Source organism: Dipodomys ordii, unplaced genomic scaffold (assembly GCF_000151885.1).
Source record: "Dipodomys ordii isolate 6190 unplaced genomic scaffold, Dord_2.0 Scaffold107, whole genome shotgun sequence".
NCBI lineage: Eukaryota > Metazoa > Chordata > Mammalia > Rodentia > Heteromyidae > Dipodomys > Dipodomys ordii.
In genome coordinates this window covers 1,226,724-1,234,394 of record NW_012267323.1, presented here as the reverse complement: position 1 = coordinate 1,234,394, position 7,671 = coordinate 1,226,724, and positions in this window count along the sequence as shown.

Genomic DNA, 7,671 nt, shown 5'->3' with positions numbered 1-7,671 from the left:
GCTCTGGCAGACAAGAGCTCTGAATGAAGCAATTCTGGGCATGATCTAGGTTTGAGGTATCAATTCCTCCCAGGTAGAGCCTTAAACTTGGATAAGCGGGAAGGGCTCTCTAGGGTTTTGCTTCCTTCTCTAAATGTCAACTCCCTTCTTCCCCAGTGTGCTGTGAGAATTCAATGGGTGTGGTATGAAACGAGACATGTTACAATGGTGCTTAATTGGATCTAATTCTTCATTGATGCAAAGAGAATTTGGGACAGGGGGGTAAACAGGTATGTTGTCAGTCCTCTTGAACGAGGAGTCGCAATGATTAATATTATGAACGGCCTCGTAATAAAGCATTTCCTGTTCCGGGAAGACTGATCATGAGATGGGAACTCCCCATGTTGGGGAGTTCCCTCGAGATGTAAATCACCCATGTGGGTGTCTCCAGAATTGGCTGGTGATTCAATCAAGGCTGCTGCTCAGCTCCAAGTGAGCCTTCAAGCCTAAAGAAGGAGTTGCTTCTAGAGATCTTTCGGGAAGAACCCACCTAAATAAGAGGGTATGATGGATGGGATGAGTAGATGAAGGGATAGATTGATCAATGGTTATCTGAAAATAAGGCTTTGGGGACAGGAGGGAAAAACTGAGAAAGAGCGAGGGAAGGGGGGACATTGTCCAAAAGGAAATGGACTCATTACCTGACTTATGCAACTGTAACCCCTCTGTACATTATCTTTTTTTTTTTTTTTGGTCAGTTGTGGGGTTTTGAAGTCTGGGCCTGGGCACTGTCCCTCAGCTCTTCAGCTCAAGGCAAGCGCTCTACCACTTCAGCCATGGCACCACTTCTTGTTTTCTAGTGGTTTATTGGAGATAAGAGTCTCATGGACTTTCCTGCCCAGGCTGGCATTGAACTTAGATCCTCAGATCTCAGCCTCTTGAGTAGCTAGGATGACAGGCATGAGCCACCAGCACCCTGGCTATCTATTTTTATTAATTACACAATCTATGGAGATACAGACCTCCTGAACTTGACAGTCTGGTCCATTTCTGCGGAACTGGCTTGTTATACAGAGATCTGTTCTTTCTGGCCATAGGGCCCATCCTCTCTATGAGGAAATTTCCCAGAGAGGTCCCCTAGATGGCGCTTGTAGGCCACAAGAGACTGAGTTTCTCTGCCAGGAAAAAAGTCATGGTGCAATTCACTTTTTTACACTTTAAAAAGTCATGGAGAAATTCCTTTTTCTCCCCCCCCCTTTTTTTGATTAACGTAAATTAAATCGCACTCTGGGAGGGGGTCACGCTGTGATATTTCTGTGCATGCATACCAGGTACTTTGATCAGTTTCACCCCCACGTATTTCCAAACAAATAGAAAGCAAGAGAGGACAGTACGATGAGCCCACAAGTATCCATCATTTCATATGAACTGCCAATCTACCCCCCATCACTTCTGTCCTGGGATTGAGGGTTTGGTTGTCATTTTGTTTGTCGGGGACAGGGGAGGGGGTTGTTGCTTTGTTTGGTTTTGTCAGTCATGAGGCTTGAACTCAGGATCTAGGTGCTGTCCCTGAGCTTTTATGCTCCAGACAGGTGCTCTACCACTTAAGCCATAGCACTACTTCCAGTTTTCTGGTGGTTCATGGGAGATAAGAGTCTCATGGCCTTTCCTGGCCCCGGGCTGGCTTCAAACCATGATCCTCAGCTCTCAGCCTCCTGAGTAGCTAGAATGACAGGCGTGAGCCACCCGCACCTGGCTTTGGAATGAATTTCTTTTTTTGGGGGGGGGTCCGGTGGTGGGGCCTGAACTCTGGGCCTGGGCACTGTTCCTCAGCTCTTCAGCTCAAGGCTAGCACTCCACCACTTGAGCCATAGCACCACTCGGCTTTTTTCTTTTTGCTTATGTGGTGCTGAGCAATCGAACCCAGGGCCTCAGGCATGCAAGGCAAGCGCTCTACCACTGAGCCACCTTCCCAGCCCCTGGAATGAATTTCTTATAAGGTCAGAAACAACTCAAAGGCATTGGGTCATTTTCTCTCATTGTCTATGCAACGTGGTGCCTAGGTGTGGGGGGAGGGGGAGGGGGAGGGCTCCAGCTGGCACTTTTAAGGCACAGAAAACTAAATAACATGGATGAAATAATAAGGCTCTTGGCAAAAAAAATATAGCGTGGGTGAAGACAGCTGGCACTGTTCTCAAGGGGGGGGGCGGTAATTGAAAGCCAGCATCTCTATTACATTACAATAACCCTTGAAGACAGTGGCTTCTTGCTCTTCCTTAATGACCAGGTGGACAAGCAAAACAAAGCCACCTCCAAGAGGAAATCGTGGGAGGTTTCCTGGGTTCTGGGAACTTCAGGAGCTGCAGAAAATAGTCCCCTCAGATCCACTCTGTGGGCAGCCCAGCATGAAGCAGTCCCTTCCCTTTTCCTCCCTCGGTGTTGTGTCTCCCCGCCCCCCACTCTCCCTTTCATGGCTTTCCAACTTGAACATCCTCTTTAGGATCTACAGAGTGTGGTTGATGGGAGGTTGCAGGCTTACTGCTTGTCACCAATCACCAACAAGAGAGGTAGATACACTGGGAACTTAGAATATACAAGGAGCTCAAGAAACGCCCCCCACCCCCACCCACCACAATAATCCAATTAATAAATGAGCAAAAGGAACTAAGGAAAGACTTCTCAGAGCTGGGCACTGGTGGCTCACGCCTGTAATACTAGCTAATCAGGAGACTGAGATCTGAGGATGGTGGTTCAAAGCCAAGCCTGGAAATTTGAGACACTTATCTCCAATATACTACTCAGAAAATGCTGGAGGTGGCGCTGTGGCTCAAGTGATAGAGCGCTAGCCTTGAGCACAAAGAGGCTCAGAGACAGGACCCAGGCCCTGAGTTCAAAGCCCCCCAGGAACAGCATCAGAAGAGGAGGAGGAGAAGGAAGAGGAGGAAGAAGAAAAAGAAATAAAAATGAAGAAATGCTCAATATATCTGGCCATAAAGGAAAAGCAAATGAAAACAACATCGATGCAAGGAGCCAGTGGCTCTTGCTTATAACCCTAGCTACTCAGGAAGCTAAGCTTTGAGGATCTCAAACAGGAAAGTCTGTGAGACTCCCATCTCCAATGAAGCCCCAAAGCTGCTGGTAGTGTAGCTGTGGCTGAAGTGGTAGAGTGCTGGCCCTGAGCAACAACAACAACAAAAAGCTAAGTGATAGTGCCCAGACAATGAGTTCACTCCCAGGGCAGACACCATAAACAAAATAAAACACTGAGATTTCATCTCACTGCAGCCAGATTGGCCATCATCAAGAATACAAAGAGCAATAACAAATGTTGGTGGGGATGTAGGGATGGGGGGAGAAGGGAGGAAAGGAACTCTATTACACTGTTGTTGGGAATATAAACTAGTGCCAAACAGTATGGAAGAAACTAAACACAGAACTACTCTGCCATACGGTAATACCACTCTTGGACATTTATCCAAAAGATTACAAGCCAGGATACAGTAAAGACGCTTGCACAACCATGTTCTTTTTTTTGGGTGGGGGGTCCGGTCGTGGGGCCTGAACTCTGGGCCTGGGAGCTGTCCCTTAGCTCTTCAGCTCAAGGCTAGCACTCTACCACTTGAGCCACAGTGCCACTTCCGGCTTTTTTCTTATGTGGTGCTGAGGAATCAAACCCAGGGCCTCGAGCATGCAAGGCAAGTGCTCTACCACTGAGCCACCTTCCCAGCCCACAACCATGTTCATTACTGCACTATTCACCACAGCTAAGACACTTTCATAACTATGTTCATTACTGCACTATTCACCACAGCTAAGTTACAGAAACAGCTTAGATGCACTAAAATGGATGAATGGATCCAGAAAATGCCTGTCTGTCTGTATGTCTCTCTCTCTGTCTCTCTCTATCTCTGTAAGGCTTTCTGTCTCTGTAAGGCTCTTATAATCTATTAAACAATAAAGAGACATAAATATAGGTATGTCTCAACTGACAAAGTGTCCGTCTTAAGCAAATAAAGCTAAGGGAGAGAGTGGAGCCCTGATTTAAGCCTCAAAATGGGCATATGTGCATGCACACACACGCACACACACACACACACAAAATTCTTGAGCTTCACCCAAGTTTTGTCTCTATCCATTGAAACATCCATATAGGTTTAGTAAGGTGAAAATTCACATGACAAGATTTTCCAATGCTAAGTCTAGCATGGTTATATTCCTGTCAGGGGAGGGGACCTTATTTTGCTCCTGTTCTATTTTATCATCATACATGGCTGGCTTTGCTGCCTCCCTGTTTAGTAGTTTCACTTCTATGGTACTGATCCATGATTTTTCTTACTCATACTTTATCAGATGGGACATCAAAGTCACACTCCACTCACCTAGCGATTCTCTGTTTACTTGAAGAACCTCCATATAAGACTGGGATCATGCACGAGTGTCTTGATAGAGCTTGAATCTCTGGAGCTTCTGAGTCAGATCTTTTTCTATGTCTACATGGCCCATACGAAGTCAGCGGTATTGACTGGGGGTGGGTGGGATGATAAGTAAACTTGACCATGTATGCATCTTCACAAATATACAATCCAAAGAGCGAGGACGGACTCTGTCCGGCCAAGGGTAGGGTAGAGCACTCACAAATCAGAAGAGGTGTTTGTTATTACATTGCTTGAGTCTCCACAGGCTTCTGATGCTACAGGTGAGAGTACTTCTGAGTGCAAAGTCTCAGGGAGCTCTTTTATTTTTCATGTTGGTTGTGGGGCTTGAACTCTGGGCCTGGGCACTGTCCCTCAGCTCTTCAGCTCAAGGCGACTGCTCTACCACTGGAGCCACAGTGCCATTTCTGGTTTTCTGGTAGTTTGTTGGAGATTAGAGTCTCACGGACTTTCCTGCCTGGAGCTGGCTTTGAACCACAATCCTCAGATCTCAGCCTCCTGAGTAGCTAGGCGTGGGCTACCACCCCTGGCCTGTCAAAATATTAAAGCTCAATAAATATTTCAGGAGGAAGAAGAGACCAAGGAAGGAAAGAGAGGGAGGAAATATACACACTTAATGTCTGGCTTGTGAATGGCATGTCTTCAAAGTGCCGAAAATGAATAAATATCTTTTAAAGGTAGAATGTGTGTGTGTGTGTGTGTGTGTGTGTGCGTGCATGTATGTGCACGTTCTGGGGCTTAAACTTGGGCTTCACACCCTTGCTTAGCTTTTTCATTCAAGGCTGGTGTTTTACCACTTGAGCCATACCTCCACTTCTGGCTCTTTTTTTGCTGGTTCATTGGAGATAAGAGCCTCCCAAACTTTTCCTGTTTGGATTGGCTTTGAACCCAGGATTCTCAGATCTCAGCCCCTTGACTGAGATCTAGGATGAAAGGCACGAGCCTATAGCACCTGGCTCCAAAGGCAGAATTTTAGTTGCTGTTACTTGGGTCTCTTTGTAGCAGATAAAGTCCCGTTCATGGAAAAAAATTCAAATGTTTCAAGAATAATAATGACAATAATAATAAAGGTGGTGGTGGTAGCAGTACTTAAAAGTTAGTGTGTGGCCACGCTGTAGGCTAATATAAGGTCATAGAGAAGGGCACAGATGTGGCCTGTACATCAAGAAATAGAATGTGATTTTTCTCCTAACTGGGCAGATGGCTCAGCAGATCCGCTCTCCTGCCCTCAGACTGCGGTCTGTGTGTATCTAGCTCTAGCAAGTCCACAGCCCGCGCCCCTCCCCCTCCCCCAGGGATCAGGTGTTCATGGTGCACCTGTGGTTTCTGGGAATTAAGGTTAGATGAAAGACAATGCATTCTAACCCTACAAGTAGCTGGCAGGTGACTCAGAGAGCAGAGGAGTGTTACCACAGGGGTGGATTTGAGGAAGGAAGCCATTTACGCTGACCACATAAAAGATACAGGGAAGGTGGCTCAGTGGTAGAGCGCTTGCCTTGCATGCATGAGGCCCTGGGTTCGATTCCTCAGCACTGCATAAGCAAAAAGAAAAAAGCCGGAAGTGGCGCTGTGACTCAAGTGGTAGAGCACTAGCCTTGAGCTGAAGAGCTGAGGGACAGCGCCCAGACCCACAGTTCAGGCCCACGACCGGACCAAAAAAAAAAAGGAATCTCACAGACTTTTCCTTCTCCACCATAGCTCCTATAACCCCAATCCTCAGATCTCAGTCTCCTGAGTTAGCTAGGATTACAGGTGTGAGCCACTGGTGCCCAGTATAAGTTCATAAGGCTTTTTTTTTTTTTTTTTGAACTCTGGGCCTGGGTGCTGTCCCTCAGCTCTTCAGCTCAAGGCGAGCGCTCCACAACACCACTTCTGGCTTTTTTTCTGCTTATGTGGTTGATGTGGAGGAATTGAACCCAGGGCTCTCATGCATGCCAGGCAAGCACTCTTACCACTGAGCTACCTTCCCAGCCCTCCAGAATGATTCTTGATGATGCCATGGCTCTAGTCTCTCAAGTCAGTGGGTTCTGATGATGAGAAAAAGCAGGTCCTGGAGAGATGGGAAGGTTTATGGGGGAGGCCGGCCCCAGGCAGGTAATGAAAGTTCGGTTTGTGCCTAAAAGAGTTTGCTCTGTTCCATCTGTGAGATCAAAGCACGCGTTGTACCTTTTTTCAGTTCTGAAGCCCTCAGTAAACTCATCCACCCAAACCTGTATTTCCTTGTAGAGGAAAAAAATATCAGAGAAAAGTTCAATCGTTTCATCTCAAAAGGAGACAGAATCCACCCTGTCCTGATCTTTGAGTCATGGCTAGAAATCAGAGTGAGGTGAGCAAGACATTTGCTTATTCAAGAAATGCACCCCCAAAAACTTTTCAATCAATACATTAAGTAATGCTTGAACATAATACTTAAATGGCAAAAAAATTGCTAAATAATTTGTGATGAATACAAAAAAATTTTTTTAAAGATAGCTAAATCAGGCCACGTGTCTGTAGGTCATGCCTGTAATCCTAGCTACTCAGGAGACTTGAGATCTGAGGATTGAGGTTCGAAACCAGCCCAGAGATACAAAGCCAAAAGACTCTTTTTGGGGGGAGGGGGGGTCCGGTCCACAGCGCCACTTCCAGCTTTTTTCTTTTTGCTTATGTGGTGCTGAGGAATCGAACCCAGGGCCTCATGCATGCAAGGCAAGTGCTCTACCCCTGAGCCACCTTCCCAGCCCAGCCAAAAGACTCTTATCTCCTATTACCTAGCAAAAAGCTGAAAATAGAGGTGTGGCTCAAGCAATAGAATGCCAGCCTTGAACAACAACAACAACAAAAAAAAGGCCCAGCAAGAACCGGAGGCCCATAAGTTTCAAGATATAGTGCTAGCAATTGATAACTGTATTTTTTTTTGGGGGGGGGTCAGCCATGGAGCTTGAACTCTGGGCCTTGGGCACTGTCCCTCAGCTCTTCAGCTCAAGGCTAGCATTCTACTACTTTGAGCCACAGCGCCACTTCTGGTTTTCTGGTGGTTTATTGGAGATGAGAGCCTCATGGACTTTCCTGCCCAGGGCTTGCTTTGAACCATGATCCTCAGATCTCAGCCTCCTGAGTAGCTAGGATGACAGGTGTGAGCCACCGACGCCTGGCAGGAACCTATATTTTTTTATTTTATTTATTTATTTATTTTTTGTTGGTCGTGGGGCTTGAACTCTGGGCCTGGGCACTGTCCCTCAGCTCTTCAGCTCAAGGCAAGCGCTCTACCACTTGAGCC